Raw genomic sequence first — 17,605 nt, forward strand, 5'->3', positions numbered from 1 at the left:
GAGAGGGAGAGAAATATCAATGTATGGTTGCCTCTCATGCATCCCCTGCTGGGAACTGGCGGGCAACCCAGGTATGTGCCCTGACTGGGAATCGAACCATGATCCTTTGGTTCTCAGGCCCATGCTCAATCCACTGAGCTACACCAGCCATGGATATTGTGACCTTTCTTTATGGAAGTCTTCCATGAAGACATGGTCCTAAGGTCAGAGAGTGAACTTTGGTCTGTTTGGAATGTCTGTTCTTTCTCCAAGGACTGCTGTGGAATGAGATGCAGGCTGTCAAATTCTGGATTATGCCCCTGTCCCTAAGTAGTTCCTCTATCCTCATGTGGTTTCATGAGGACTCTGCCTGCACCTTAGGGTCAAAACAATAAAGGATAAAGTTTAAAAACTGTATTCTTACGAGTTTAAAACTCATAGAAGCCTTTAAAGTCTCCCACCCATATACCACTGGTGATCCCTCAGAAAATTCTTAGAGAGGTTTGCTGAGTTTCTCCCACCATTTGTCATATGGCCTTGGAAATCAGCCATGCCTAATTGTTCTAACATCATTTTCTTGTTAATAGGTCATAAAGCCAGTTTAGCAGGTCTTGGCCAGAATTTTTTAAATTAAAAGACAATACTAGAATAGAAATCTCAAAATGCATCATAATTATCCTTAGTAAGAATTTTTCCCATGAAACATTAGCCTGTGTAAAATAATTTTTAGTGTGGGCAGCCATCAAAAATGTTTTTAAAACATGTTCTGAAAAATAAGGTCTTACATATAAGTGCCAAGAATACTTATGGAATAAGTGGCAAAGTTTAGACTTTTGGCTTAAGTCTAATACTTCAAAGCTTATTTTTCTTCTAGACATTTCTATTAAAATAAATGTAGCTGCCATTAGATAAATGGTCTTCCCTTCTGTTACAGCTGCATGAACCAATCAGCTAGATTTTCCCTTGATGTCATATTTATCTCTACCACCACCTACTCTTCTTCCTCATATTTCCATAGGGGAGTCTCTCTGACTGGGCCCCCAGCTCTGGTTCCTTTCGGGTGGAGTACTCCTGCTGTTAGTATCTGTGTGCTGAAAATGGGCACATGATCAGACCACCACCAGAAATAACTCGGTCTTACTCATAGCTGCTCAGGAATCTACATACAGTCCAAAGGATGTGGCAGATGTTTGTCATCCCTTTTGTTCTCCTCCTCAGGGTCCCTTCAGCTGTGTTGTCCTGCCTTGCCTGGGTGCCTGGATACACCCTCTCCCTTAGGATTCCCTCCTCCATCCTTTTCTACCCATTTCTTCTTGAGGAGCTCTGCTGCATTATACCACCACTCCTTATACTCAAACCAGCCAGTCCCACTTTGAGCTGCCACCACTCGAATCTGAGTTAGCAGATTCTTTTCAGCTGGATCTTTCTGTTCTTAAGAGTAGAGTCCTCTTAAGACTAAAACCTCTCTCTGGCTGATACTACTCACTCCTCACTTGTCACTCCTCACAACCTTACTCTAATGTGTTGTTATGATTAAAAGAAACAATGATGGGGAGGGACAAATGAGATGTAGTGGATAAAAAATCCCCTCTTACCATACCGGTTTTATCGTGTTAGATTGAGTCTCTGTTCTCTGCATCACAGAAGGTCTCCACATTGGACAGGGTGTAAACTGACATAGAGATTTCTAAAGAGCCTATGCTTTTGTCCAACTGAATAATGTTTGAATCAAAGGATATTTTTAAATATAGGTGCATATCAGTCCCTTCCCAGTGTCCTATAGTTCTTTAACTGCTCAGAGAAGGAAGTGATGCTGAGGACTAGAATGATGACAGAAGGCTTGGTACATAATAAAGCTAGCACTGAACCTGGAAGGATGGGCAGGACTTGGAAAAATGAAGGAACATCAATTTAAATTTGTAGGCAAATATAACAGACAGAAAGGAATTAGGAAACTATGCGTAGGTTAGTGCACCAGGCTGGTGGGATGGAGATTTGGACTGAAACTCTGTTGTGAGGTAGAATAAAAATATGAATGAAGACCAGACCCTCATGGAAATACTTAAATGCCAGGAACAGAGGGAAAGCTTGAAGGTGTTTGAGCAAATAAAAATGGTATTCTAAAGAGATTAACATATCACTCTGTGGAGCAGGATTTGGTGCAAAGAGACATCTAGCAAGGGTAGATCATAAGAGGAACCACTGTGATAATCTGGAGTTCAGCAACCGAGACCCCAACAAGAGTGCTGCAGTGGGAACTTAGAACTCAGGGCTTTCACAGGACAATGTGCTGTCGACTTAAAGCAATGTAATCAGGAACATTTTAGTTATGCACTCAGTCTTGAACCAGTTAATTTGCCCTTCAGAAGTATCTTTCCTGAATATGTATACTCTCTCATTAAGATACAAGCCATATGTCTGCTTTGAAGCTAAGCCAGACCCCACCTAACGCTGGCCTTTACCTCTTTCTTCTCATTGATAATCAGCTCATTGAAGCAGATGTTACTTCCTGACTCCAGAGATGCCAACAGCCTCACAAAGAAATAGATTATAGAGTTGGGGTCTGCACTCAGCATGATCCAAAAATGGAAATGAAACTGAGGCCTTCTTAGGCACCATGCTTGGCAAGGAGAACGAAAAAGAGCTTAATGTTCGGCCTCAAAGGACACTGTGGTTACCAGGGCCATTGTGGGCCCATTACTTGCCTACAGAAGGAATTGCCAGTAATAACAATTAAACACTAATGGCATACTTTCAATTTATCTTCATAGATTAACTCAACAAATACTTATTGGCTAGGTACCAGGCATTAAACAAGTCTTTGGGGATAAAAAGATGCAAAGGACACAGTGCTTGCCTTTGATAGAGTTTCCAGCTGAGTAGGAGAGACAGACCTATAAACAAGCAAGTAACATTACAATGGAGTGTTTTGCTCTCTGCCTTGTCCTCTGTGCACCAGAAAATTGTAATGATCCAATGCTGTAGAGGTAGGAAGTTTGGGATTAACGTCTTCCCACTGCATACTTTTCAATAATCACTTGGAAGGTCAAGAAGCCACATATAAACACCTCACACTAAACCTTTTATTTGAATAAAAGCAAAAAGGAAAACTAAAATCAACAAATCCTCAGTAAAACCTGGGATTTTTTCCCCAGAATGATTTTGCCTCTTCCCCAGGGTCTCATTTAACCAATTGTGGTTACTTTGTCTGACCTTCTTGAATAGAAGCCTCAAACATCACAGTGTGGAGGCCCCCATTGTCAGTCCCTAGAGTAAGTCAGACTAACGATACCTTGGTGGAGGAGTCCAACCAACTGCAGTAGGAAGAGTAGGGACCGAAGGGAAGAGAGCCCACGCACTTAGTGAAATCCTTTTGCAGGTGTTGCAGAAGTGGAGTCCAGTGAGGCTTTGGTCTATGAAGTTTAAGAAAAATGGAAAGTTTGTTGGTGAACATTTCATCTCCTCTTTGAATCATAATCATTTCTTTACAGACAGAATCCTCTTTCTCAATAGGAATTGCTTCCCTGTGTCAACAATAGAAGTCATCTTAGGAAAAGGTCAGCCTAGGGTTACCAAATAAAAAACAGAATGTGTCATTAGCCATTTAATTTATATTTTAATGTAACTATCAGACTGTTGATATTTGCTAAGAATCAGAACCATACAAGATTTTGAGTCTTTGCTTTTCTGTTTTAAAGGATTTTTTGTTGGTTTGGGTTTTGGTTAGGTTTTCATTTAAATGAGGTGTTTTCTAGTGGTGGGAAATATGTAAGATTGACATTAAAGAAGGCTAACAAAAGATATGTCGACTGGAAATAAATGCTATAATTATATTGGCTTTAAGGATTATTTTCAATCTGAGGAAGAGAAGATATTGAGAACTCTTTCTTTTTTTTTAATAGAAATTGTAGATATGTCTCTAAATAGTTCCAGGCTAGTTTCTTTGGAAAGTATACTGCCTACTTTTGCCTCTCATATATTTGCTAAGTTTAGCTTAATAATGTGAGGGGCCAAAAAAGCTTTTAAAGTTGATTTCCTTCAGTTTGTTTCTCGCCAGGAACCAGAGGACTGATTGGCCATGACTTCTGCAGTCTCCTGGCTATTTGCAAAAGTATAAAATGTGACAAAGTGCACATGTCTACACCCCCATACAGCCCACTGTGAGAAAGAGCCACAGAAAAGTATGTTGATGTTAACTTAATCCCATTAGAACTGGAAATGATAAGGGGGATAATAAATCCTGTTAATAGATTGTTTTCTTGTCCTCAGAGTGAAGTTCCTACTGATGGACAGTACTTCCCAGAGAGTTAAGTCAGATATTCTATTGGTATTTGGGTGTAGTAGAGACAAGACTTGAATCCCCTGCTTAAGGAAAAGCCAGAGTCTGCTCATGGAAGCTGGTTGAGGTGAAATCACATGTTTTCTGTGCTGTTCAGGTGAACACAAGTAATTTGACAGCTGTGTTTCAGTCCACTGGAATTACCCAAATATACAACCATCCTAAAAGTCATTTAGAGGCATATACAACAAAGTAAGTAGTGAGCTATCCACTTTAGCTGTGAAGCCAGGTGCCAGAGGTGGTCTTCTGCAGATTTCAGGTGATTACTTTACATGTGGAATGTGGCAAAATTCCACAGTTCCTCTTTTACTGACTTGTGATTTTTTTCTTTTATTAGTCAAAAGACCCTAGTTGTATGAATCACAAAGGCACACTGAAAAACATCAGTACAACATGTGTTGAGCCAAAGTTGTTCAGTGTTGAAATGATTCTCTGGTAAAGATGTTTTCACATAGTTTAACATGTTAAACCATAAGTTATCAGCCTTCCAGCCTTCTATTAAATCTAACATGGCTCTCCCTGCAAGAGAAAGATTTCCTCCCTTTATTGAAGTTAAAACACAAAAGGTTAGATTTCCAGTCTATTAGGAGAAGCTGGACTTTTGACCTTCCTTGGACTTCTATCCAAGGCAGCTAAAGAGAAGATCAGAGTCTTTTATTTAGAAAATATTTTTTGAGTAGCTACAACATTTGGGGCAGTACTAGTTGCTGGTGAAACAAATACTGTTCTTGCCATCATAAAACGTATAGTTTAGGCTTCCACACATTTGGGATGCTCACCCAATGGAAGGATTAGATTCAAATTATGCACAAAGGATTGCATCCAAATGGGGTGTGCACTAAAAGGGTGACCAACAAAGTAAAGGATCTGGGAATTATGTGCTGTGAAGAGCAGCTGAAAGGAATTGGCAAGTTTAGTGATGTTGCAGATATTATTCTCTGTAGTTCTAGAGGGTATACTCTAGACCAACAGGTAGTGAATTTCAGCTCAGTGTAGGAAGGATATAACATTTAGAACCATATCAGAATAGAATGAGTTGCTTTGGAAAGTGACAGGAGCCCTACCCCCATGTGTTGAAGTAGCCATCACCTTAGACAGCACTGCTCTGTGATCTTAAGAAGACATTTTTGCATTAGGCAGAGCTTTGTACCGAGTGACTTCTAGTGAGCCCTCCAATTGTGAGGTTCTATATTTTATAAATCTGCTGAAGCTACCACCTCCATTTAGCAATTCATTCTTCAGCCTGCAGGTATTAAGTCCATTAGCAAAGATCTGGGAAAGACTTGGTTTTTTTTTTTTCATTTCAGAGAAACAACACAATATGATAGTAGAGACTGCTCTTTCTTCTTATCACAAACTTATCCTTAAAGATCGTCTCTCTAGAGTGTTGGTCACTGACCAACTGTATAATGGCAGAGGCGTTCCAAATCATGTAGTAATTTGTCCAAAGACACATCCTTCGTTGATGGCAGAGCCCAGACAACAGGCTCCACTGTTTGAGTTCAGTTCATTTCCCATGGAGTGCAGATTGCATGTGGTTGATTTTGATTCATGTTCTGAAGAGCAGGAGAATGGGAATATTTTATTATGGCTGGTCACATGCTGAGCCTAGGACAGAGATTTGCTCGGGCCAACTCTTCCAGTATTTACTTAATTTTCTGACATGCCAGGCCCAGTCTTTAGCGCTGCCTACCGCTGTAGGATTCTGACCAGAAAAATCCTAAACTTCATTCCCTACATTTGCAATTTCCCTTGTTTTCTCTTTCTTCCAAATCAAACTTTGAGGTTCCGTGACTATTTATATAATCAGACACTTTGTTTCTGACACAGCACAACTAATGTTTTTGTGAGGAAATGCTCTGCAAATGCTCAAAACCTCAAAACAATTTTCAAATCTCTACTTTCTTCTTTTTAAAAAAAAAATGGAAAGGACAATTAAGAGATTGTAGAGGGAGGGTCTGGCATACGACACTCTCAACCACCTTTGAGAATATTTTCTTTGGAAGATATGATTATAGCTATTTAAGTTTAAAATTATTTACATTGAACAAAAAATCCTTGATTTTAAAAAGTCATATGATTATACATAAACTAAAACATGGCAAGAAATCCAAACTTGGCATTTTTCACGAACATATATTGCCCACTGGCTATGGCTGCTGAAGGGCGTTTGGGGGGTCTTGGGCTGTGGGAAACAATAAATGAAGACTGAAGAAAGAGAGTTTTACCTAGTGAGTCATATTGGGTTGCAGCTGAGTTTGAAAACAGCAGGTAGTCATCAGAAGGGTTTATGTGAAATCTAATGGATCAGAAAAAGAAAGCAAGGGGAAATGGTTTCTTTTCATACAGGGCCAGTTTCTCATCTGATGTAAGTCTTGGAGGATTAGCCGACATATGGAAGTTATCCCCATGTGGTTACATGGGATAGCAGTATGAGGAATCGTCAAGGGCATGAGGATATTTAGCTTTGTAAAGAGAGGATCTGGGTGGACAATAGCTCTTTTAAAACATTTGGAAGGTCAGTGTGTGGAGAAGGGAGTATTGTGTGTTGCTCTCAGGGCAAAACGGTTAACGGGTAGACAGACACTGGAGAGACAGGCTGTGGTTTAATATTCTCCTGTCTCCCACTAGGAAAGCAGTGCATGGCTGTTTCCTCACAGCAAGACAGGCTCCTGTAAAGAGACAGGAAGCTATTTCTGGAGATATTCCCTAAAAATTGGTATAGGAACTGAGGAGACTGACCCAGCTCTGGGACTAACAGCAACGTCTCAGCCTACCAGATATGGCTTGACTCCAAATGCAATATCCATATGCAGTTCAGGCAAATAGGCAATGAGGAGGAATGGAAGGCACCCAGACTTGGAAGTCAGAAGGTCTAGGTTGAACCCTTGGTCCTGTTGTGCACTGTCTGTATAGCTGTAGGAGAGTTGCTTGGCTTCTGAGTTGCAGTTTCCTGATCTGTGCACAGGGAAAGCATCATCTGGGCTGATGGATGACTGCTGTTTAGGTCTGCTCAGCATTCTCTCTCGCTGCCTTAGTAAAAGCACCTCGATTTTTCACAGCATAAGTCCTGGTGTCAATCAAGGTGGCCTGCCAACACCTGGACAATCCAACTTAGCCTCTGTGGATTTTTAATCCTGGGTACAGTGACTCCAGGAAGCAAAATGACTGGACTATGTCAATTATAATTGAAAAATACATTTTCTAAATAAGTAAATAATTTTTAAAAAAAGAAAGTAAAATGGTTGGAGCTGATTTCTTCTAAGGATGCCATCATGAAAATGGCTGCTCTTTAGTTCCTGCTGCCTGAATTTCCTAAGCCACCAGGTTGCTGTCCTTCTTGGGGCCTGGTTGTTCAGCTTCTTTAGTTTTGTGAGCTAACCCATGCATGTTCTTCTAATGGTTTGTGTTTTTGCATAAGGTAGCTGAATCAGGTTTTGTCGTTTGCAAAGAACTGTATCTGTACATGTACCTAAATACAGTTTCTAAGTTGATGAACTGAAAAATATACATAAAGCCTCTGACACTGTCTTATGTATGCTTTACCAGTTTTGCTTTTTACATTATGTATTCTACTTCCAAGTACTTGCCAGTTTTTTTATAAGCCTTAGACTATAATAAACACAACTTATCCCATAAAAACAAATAAACAACCAGCTGTCCTTATAAGTCCACAGTATCTGGACTCATAATGGGTGTTCAATAATTGGTACTTGTGCCCTGGCTGGTGTGGCTCAGTGGATTGAGCATCAGCCTGTGAACCAATAGGTCATTGGTTCAATTCCCAGTTGGGGCACAAGCCTAGGTTGTGGGACAGGTTCAAGGTTGGGGGTGTGTGAGAAGGGGCTTGGTTGGACTTCATGACTCTGAAAGTGATGAAGCAAAGATTGAAAAACCTGATATGAAGGTCATAGGAAGGTTCCCATGTTGGGAGAAAGACTGGGCTTGAAGGTCTCCAAGATCTCCCCCAACTCTATGCAATTTCCTGCAATTGATGCTCTAACTGCCATAGGCTTGTGTGCAGGGACAAGAGCTCCTGCTAGTCACCAGGAAACACTTTTCAGTCCTGCTCTTACCTGGCCTTGTGCCATTTAACACTAATCATTATCTCTTCTTCCTAACTTCCTGTGCCTGCCCTCTCTCCAATATTCCTCCCACCTCCCTGGCAGTGCCTTTGCATATGCTGTTCCCTCTACTTTTATGCCTTTCTTTACTTCAACCATCAGGCTGACCCTTTTCCATCTTTCAAGATTCAGTTGAAGGGTCAGGTCTACCCCAACACCTTCCACCCCAGCCCTCTCCCCAGTGTGCCACAGCCCCTTCTGTTGCAGCAGTCCATACACTGGGTTTTCACAGCTGATCCTTCACCCCATCTCAACTGTGTATCTCCAGTGCCCAGTAGAATGCCCGGAACAAAATAGGCATTCATAAAACATTTGAGGGATGAAGGAAGAAAGGGAGGGAGAGAGGGAAAGAGGAAGGAAGGAAGGAAGGAAGGAAGGAAGGAAGGAAGGAAGGAAGGAAGGAAGGAAGGAAGGAAGGAAAGGAGGGAAGGGAAAGGAAGGAAGGGGAGAGAAAGATGTGCCAAAGAAAAAAGACCCTGTGTTGCACGTTGGAGTTTTATTTGTTGTGCATGTGCATTGGAAGTCATTTGTTGCATTAGTTCTTACAGTTGGGGACCCAATTTATGTAAATATATCAAAATGGGAAAAGTGGAAACTTTATCACAATTCACTGACCTGGCTTTGCTGCCAAGGAGCACAGATGGGACCCAGAGAGTGACCCAACCTGAGAGGCTGATGAGAAGACATTGGGGGAATCACACTGACTAAGTGTTACAGGCCAGCACTTTAATTTCCTGCTTTAGGTAGCTCGAGCCCTGAGTAATTCTTAGCACGTTTCCTCCAGGATCAAAGATTATAGGATAGTTCACCCAAAATATACTTGGATATGCCTCATGCAGTCCTACACAAACCATCCTAAATCAAAATTCTTACTGCATGAGCCCAGAGAGAACATACTGCCTACTTATTTATCCTTCACTGGTTAAGGAGTAGAGCTGGTGTTGTTGTGTTAGGTGCTTTAATCTCCATACACCATAATTCTATGACTGATCCTTTAAAACAAAAGGAGAGCCCAAACCTCCATTAGCCTGGCTCTATGCAGTTCTGCTGGGCTCCCTCCTCTGTCTTTATGAGCATCTCCAGCGATGAAGAACATGGTGGTCCCTCACTGTGATGTGCACCAGACCCAGAAACATGTAGATGACTTGTAATCACTCTTACCAGCTAAATTAAACTTAGGTCTTACATTAAAGAAAACCATGCTTCTCCTTATACTTTGAATTATGAGCTCCTAGGGTAGTGGCTGTGGTGTAAGAAGAAGTCGGACATTAATGTTATTACTGTCAGTCATCCAGCCAAGACTCATTCTTGCTCATGCCGCAGGTAGGAAGCAGGTACGGAGTGTGTACTGGCCTGCCTCCCACGGCACTTTTGGATGATGGGAAGGAAGATGGCCCTGCCTGGGCACATACCCTGAGCACCCGTCCTCAGCAGAAGTACTGGGCATGGACTCCTCGAATGCAAAGGAGAGAAGATACAGAATGTTCACATTTCTTCCAGAAACAGGCCTGCTCCAGGGTTCTAGGAGTCAAATTCTTCTCTGTCCCACAAGGCGTGACACTTGCAGCAGCCAAGCAGCTGTTTGCTGGGAGGAAGCAAGGCTGTTTAGCTGGGAGGAGAGATGTAGGGATGGCTTACAAGGTAGAGGAGACACTTGAGAGTTGTCTTCGAGAAGATCAGGCATATTCTCACATAAGACAGAATCCCAGGGTGGACATATTTCCACTCACCGTGGTGGAGACCTTTCTTTCAGACAAAGCTGTTCAGAAAGGGAATGGGCTGCCGCAGGAGGGCCTGTGGTCCCCCTCCCTAGGGGATGTTAGCCACACACTGGGAGCCCACCTCGGGAAGAAGCTGGGAGGAGACTTCGGAAGCCCACTAGTAACTGGGCTAGAACACCATGAAGATTTCTTTCTTTCTCAAAAATATAGGAAAACACAACTAAAAAGAATCTAAGAGCATGTCAGAGAGGAAGAAAGATTAATTTTCTTTTGCTTAAAATAGATTCTCTGGGGTCTTCATGTATGTGCTTGGGGATGGTCACTAACGAAAGAAAACCACCTCAACAAAAAATTATTCCCAATACCAGAGCAGGCAGATAGGCCTCTGGAGCTGCGATCCCAGGGTCACAGAGCAGTTGACGCACCCTGGACAGCACATAGAAGTATCTGTGTTAGTCAGTCTGAATTTCTTGCTATACACAAAACACTACTGTAGGTATTGAGAGAATTACAAGATATTTATGGTCCCAAGAGGGTGTAATATGTATGGATAAGAGCATGTTTACTAACCAAAAACTCAAATCGACATTGAGAAAATTCTGAAACTATGCAAACATAAAAGAAGAGAGGAAAACTGAAGAAGAGAGGAAAGAAGAGAAGAAAAGCTCCAGCTATAACACAGAAGGCCAGCACTCCCCAAGCCATGCCATGTCTGTGTTGCAGTGCTCCATGAGTGTGGGCCTACAATATGCCCAACCACACCCCCTTCTCAGCACCCCTGGTCCTGTCACAGGCTAAGGTGGGTGGGGACGAAGGAGGAGGAACTCTACCCTTGGTGTGGGCTCTTCTCTTCACTCAACAATGTTTCAGTTGGTGAGAAGAACTCCAGCAAACTCTTGCATTCCTCTTCCTGATCTTTTTTCCTCTTTATTTCTATGGTGCTTAACTGGTCCTTTGCCTCTACTTTCCGCCCAGCCCAGCAGAGAAAGCAACCACAATAGACAGGGAAAGTGAATGATGGGAGACAGAAGAAGAGAGAATAGTTTCTTCCCACACCCTGAAGACTGTACCACTAATTCTGACAGTCCAGGTGATGTCAAGCCTCTCAATGCCAGATGAAGCCCGGAAGTGCCCACCTGGTGCGAGGATCCCACCCTGCCTTCAGGCCTGATTGTCTTAAAAACCTGCACGCACACACTTTACATTCAGGTTTGGGAGAAATAGTGACTCCATTCTCACTTGAAGCAAATATTAGAAGACATTTTTCCAATTGGAAAATTACTGCTGAATTTTGTAAGCTTTTAGATCAGATAGAAAAAAAATACCAAGTCTTCAGGGCTCATATGCCAGAGGAGGGCATGAGAAGGAAGGAAGGTGTGAGCCAGGAGAAACTCTTGACAAACAATTTCAATGGAGCTTTGTATTTTCAAAGCAGTTTTAAATCATGAATAGCCCACCCAGCTATTCCGAGAAAGTAGGTCAGCCCAGTATTTTCACAGGTGAAGAAACTGAGATACGGTGTTCAGTGGCTCACCCGCCACCTGCGACTCGGATAGAACACAGACTTCCAGATTTCCAACCAGACACAGTTAACTAGTCTGCCTTCTTCACAGAAAGAGAAAACACAGGCATTTAGCTACTTATATTTTTCCATGCTAACTAGGCTAAGACACTGCTGCTATAGACCAAAATGTCTTAAGGTGGCAGCACACCTTGGAGCAGAGATGGGCACTTGTGAGTGTTCCTCAGCCTCGTCTGCAGTCCAGATGCTCTGTCCCGGGGATGCGGTAGCCAAAGCGGGTGCTGGAGGAGGAGGGGCCTGGATTTTAGGGATCAGCTGCATGACTTTGCAAAAGTCATTGAATATCTCTGAGCTTTGGGTTTTTTCTAATTAATTAATTAATTATCTTTTTAGAGGGGAAGGAGAGAGGGAGAGAAACATCAATGTATGGTTGCCTCTAGTGTGTCCCCTGCTGGGAACTGGCCTGCAGGGAACTGGCTTGCAACCCAGGCATGTGCACTGACTGGGAATTGAATCGCGATCCTCTGGTTCGCAGGCCTGCGCTCAATCCACTGAGCTACACCAGCCAGGGCCTGAGCTTTGTTTTTTCATCCTTAAAATGAAGACAAGATTTTTGAAAGCTTTCTTTAGTAAAATGCAGAAAAACATGACACAGTTGAATCACCCATAATCTAACTGTACTTCAGAATGTACATACGGAAAGAAGTAGTAGCCATGATCCTTCTCTGCCCCTCCAATGCCATTCAGAGCTTGAAGCATATTTCTCTAAGTTCATACACATACATAATGTATCTATATTTACATGTATATGTAACACTCATATTTTATAACTCTTTAATAAAAATGGAATCATCTGTAGGTGCTGTTCTGCAATTTCTTCTTTTACTAACAATATGGGGTTGTTCCACTTCACACTCATCTTGCTTCAATGGTGCGAAATATTATTACACTGCGTGAATCTCACATAATTTGTTTAGCAATTTCTCTTTTGATGGTCTTTTGTAATGTCCGAAGAAGATAATATATGACAAAATGCTTTGTAAACTTTAAAGTATGGTTTAAATATTGTGTATTATTTTGATTATTAACTAAATATATAGAACATACTGTATTGATTTTGGCCTCTAAGCTCTAAATGTATTTAGCACGTTGTAGATGTGCAGAGAAGTGACACCCTGCTGTAGTGTGGAGTCACCATCATTATTTGGAAATTGATTTACCGCATGTCGTCAGAAAGAACTGTTAATAATTGAATGTACAATGCAATGTCTAATGGTTTCTCTCAAAAGGGAAAATCATTTTTTAATAAGTAAGCTCTATTTATTCAGCTGTTAAGTTATATTCTACAAAAATTCTTAAAGCCAACACCTTGCTCTTGTAAGTATTGTACATCAGAAGGTTAGAAACTATAAAGTTACATGCGTTAAAAAAAAGATGTATTGATTTCATCGGATATGTAGAATAAAGATGAGATTTTTCTTTGTTTGTTTAGAGTATGTGCCTGTGTTGTGTTTGTTTTACTTTATTCTAAATTGCCCCTGAACTAGAAGTTGAGTATTAACAGGTCTCTTTGTAAGAGGACAGAATTAAACATTTTTAGAATATTTTATTTATTTATTTTTAGAGAGAAGGGAAGGGAAGGAGAAAGAGAGGGAGAGAAATATCAATGTGTGGTTGCCTCCCATGTGTCCCCTACTGGGGACCCAGCCTGCAACCCAGGCATGTGCCTTGACTGGGAACCAAACCAGTGACCCTTTGCTTCACAAGCCCATGCTCAATCCACTGAGCTACATCAGCCAGGGCCAGAATTGAAATTTTTGCCAAGAAAACAGAAGCTGAATTTTCTATCTCTGATATGCTACTTGCAGATGTAAAATAAAATGGAGCAATAAAGTTCTCACCTGTATATTGGAGTAACAAGCCTGCTTATAAGAGGGCTATATGAGCTGGGGCCTTAATTTCCCAAGTTCTTCATGTGTATTAATGAACTTTGATTAACTAGACCATTCTCCACTTCATTTGTGTATGCAAACATAAGAGGTGGTACCCAACAAAATTTGTCTCACCCCCATGATCTATGAAAAGAAACAACAACAAATGGGACCTTCTCCTAAAGACAGGGTTGGGATATTGGCTTGCAGTTCCCCCCCCCAAAAAAAAACAGTGCAATCCTTTTTCTTGCCCAATGGCTGAAAGTCAGAGGTTCAAGGGTAGGTGGCTTCTGCAACTGCTCACTTCTCTGTTAACAGTACAAAACCACAAGCTGCCAGTCAGATCTCTGACGTTACACACCCAAGCAGAAGGAGAGTTTCCAATACCAGCACAGCCTAGACCCCCTCGGGTGGGCCTGTGCACAGTGAGGAGGACTTCTGTTAATGGTGCTTGTCATTCTCCACCTTTATGTCCTCCATATCATTAATAGTGGATATTGTTTGCAGACATACACAGGCTGTGGGAAGTGGCGCATTCACTCTGTGTCCCAGTCAAGAAACTACATCAGAATGCACGTGAGAGGAAGTGACATTAACGCGATGATAATCTTTAATCCCTTCTGATGTGCAAAACGTTGATACTTTGTTCACAAGCGACTGTGATCCACCAGCATAGCCAATACAATGTCTGAAGACCATTGAACAAGGTGAACTATTTAGGTTTCTTTCACACCTGAGCTCTCAGACACTATAAAAGATACAATAATCCTAACCACAACCAGCAGCAATTTTTGATAGAGGCATAGTGATGTGCACAGAAAAGTGGCATAGTGATTTGCACAGAAACTTCCCGAAGTCTGGCTCAGAAACAGGCCTTCCCACACATAAGAGATAACACGTGGCCTGTTAAAAATTTCCCTCTGTTCTCCCACAAACTCCAAAAGACCTATTTTGCCTAGAGCTGCATTTGTTATAAGATGGTTACAGACAGTGGATGAAAGCTGGGTTTGCATCATGTGATGCAGGGAAGGTGCACAGAGGACAGAACCTGAGGAAGCCAACAAGGCCAAATAGCAGATAGTTAAATATCAAACTTCCCCTTCCCAATCACTCCCCACACTCCCTTTTGGGGGGTTCTAAGTCACCAACTAAAGGTTTTTCACAGATACTCTTTTCTATTTGAGTTCTCCCAGAGATGGTGCTAAAAGGATGCCTTTGAAAGCTCTCAGTGCTGCCCTCACCCTGGGAGATGGGAAGAGTGGAGTTCTTTGCAGGGCACTCTCCCCGCCCAAATGCTCCTTTTCCAGAAGGTGAACGTGGCTCCTCTCCTGTAGAACGGTGACCTCCTGTGCACTCCAGTGGGCAAGTGCAAGGGAAATGCCACATGACGCTCACCCCTGAAAGGAGCTCTGTATTCAGCCCCATGTTGATGAAACATGAAGACACATGTCATAAAAATGTTCTGCATCTAAATGAAATAATGCAAAGCAATTATTATGCTTGTTAAGAATGAACTAATGTGATTATGAAATGTCAAGAGTTAATGAATAAAATACGTTTTAACTTGTTTAAAATGATATGCCTCTTTTTTAAATGCAGCTCTAACAAGGAAAGATGCCACATCGAAGGAGTGTGGAAAAGGCAGAAAAAATGCAGAAACTTAAACACCATGGAGACAAAAGCCAAAAAGTCAAGTCCTGCATTATCTATGCAGACTGTCAATATTGTTCAAATTAGTGGGTTAATTGCCAAATCTCCAGTTTACTTCAGGCTGTATAGATGGTGTTTGTGTTGAAATTAGATGCTTCATAAATGGGTCTTTTGATGTTATCTTCAGATTCATCTCCTTCCCTAAGTAGGGCTATTAAAGTAGCTTCTATGGTGGCAGCAATCTTTCCAATGAGAGAAAAATAGCTAAAATGCTTAATGGCCCCCCGAGGCAAAGGCATAAGAGTAAGTATTTAGCAAGAGCCATGGGCCGGGTGGGTCACTCAGTCATGGTCATGGAGACTATGAACAACCAACCTCATGTAGGACCTTAGAGCTCTCAACCTGTTAAGCCAACTCCTGCTCCTTCTATTTTTAAGTCTCCATTCTCTTCAACCTTCAAGCCATTCCCCTCTCTCTACACGCCTCTCCCTTTCGGCCTGTTTTCCCAATCTATTGGAAAAGAAACATCAGAGGTATTTCACAGGACCCTTCCTTTTCCCCCTACCATGCTAACAAACCACTGCCCATCCACATGCACCCTGCTTCCTTCTCCTGTCTACGGTAAACCCTTCCTTCACCCGGCCTCTGGATCCCATTCCCTCACAATTCTCAGGTGCTTTATATCAGTGTCAGGTACAGCCTCCCTTTGCTCCTTTATATTCAACTAATTCCTTTTAACTGGAGGGTTCCCACTGATATTAAATATCAAAAATGTCTTCTCGCCAGAATGGGTGCACCAGATTAAACAGGGGATAAATAAAAATAATGTTTTAGTACAAATATGTCCCAAACACTGCATGGGATACATACTTATACTGAAAAGTATTTGTTCTTTAACTGAAGTTCAGATTTAATGAGGCATCTCCTGTATCTTTATTTGCTAAATCTGGCAACCATACACCAAAGTTTATTTTAGACCACCCACTGTATAAAGCAGTATTCCTCCCTTCAGATACTTTCTATTACCTTCCTTTATTTATGTTTTAAATAATTTTTATTAAATTTATTGGAATGACATTAGTTAATAAAATTATATTGCTTTCAAATCTACAGTTCTATAATATGGACAGCACTGTGTGTTCACCACCCCATAGCTCTTAAAAAACTCATTTCTCTTTATCTCCATAGTCACCTACTACAAAGGAGTATTATTACCTCTTGCTAGATCACTGCAATCAGTTCTTAAATCAAAAGAGCTAAATTTACCAACTCAGAACTCCTTTGAATCTGTTTTCCACATTAATAGCTAAAGTGATGTTTCCAAGCTCTTTCCAGCTTTATTTCATGCCACTCTCTTCTTTATTCTATCAACTGCAGCAATACTGGCCAGAAATCAGTTTCTTAAATGCAAACTATACATTCAAAAAGACTAAATGAGCCCTGGCTGGTATAGCTCAGTGGATTGAGCACAGGCCTGCGAATCAAAGGATTGTGGTTCAATTCCCAGTCAGGGCATATGCCTGGGTTGCAGGCCAGTTCTCAGCAGGGGACACACGAGAGGCAACCATACATTGATATCTCTCTCCCTCTCTCCTTCCCTTCCCCTCTATAAATGAATAAAATCTTTTTAAAAAAAGACTAAATGAGCTCTGGCTTGTGTGGCTCAGTTGGTTGGAACATTGTTCCATGCCCTGAAAATTCATGGGTTCAATTCCCAGTCAGGGCACATGCCTAGGCTGCAGTTCAGTCCCCGGTCAGGAGTAAATGCAAGGGGCAACCAACTGATGTTTCTCTTTCACATTGATGTTTCTCTTCCTCTCTCTCTCTCCCTCTCTTGCCCTCTCTATAAAATCAATAAGCATGCCTTCTAGTGAAGATACAATATTTTTAAAAGGCTAAATGAGAAACTGGTTACAATAGCTAATTTAAAAGTGATTAGGGAGAAGGAAGATGGTGACAGAGTAGGAGGGAGCCGATGCCACTTCCCCCTACACACAGCAGAAAAACCTGGCCAGTCTATGGAGGAACAGAGCAAACAGCCAACAGTACCCCAGCATATATGAAAATAAGAGACCACAAATTATAGCGGACGCTGAAAAACCAGATGGTAAGGAGAGTGCTCCAGGACAATAAGGCCCCAGGGACCAGCTCAGGGACCAGGGTGGCTGTAGCCTCAGGCCCAGTGCCCACCCAGTGCCAGGTCTACCACAGCCTTCTTGGAAGCGGCAGGTCTGCCGTGGAGTCCTTGGGAGAGAGAGAGCTGGGTCAACTGCTCCCTCCCTCCTTGGCCAAATAAGGTTTAAGCAGCACCGAGAGAGGCCTGGTTGCTTGAAGTCACT

This window comes from Artibeus jamaicensis, unplaced genomic scaffold, assembly GCF_021234435.1.
Source record: "Artibeus jamaicensis isolate MK-2021 breed Jamaican fruit bat unplaced genomic scaffold, CSHL_Jam_final contig_923, whole genome shotgun sequence".
Taxonomy (NCBI): domain Eukaryota; kingdom Metazoa; phylum Chordata; class Mammalia; order Chiroptera; family Phyllostomidae; genus Artibeus; species Artibeus jamaicensis.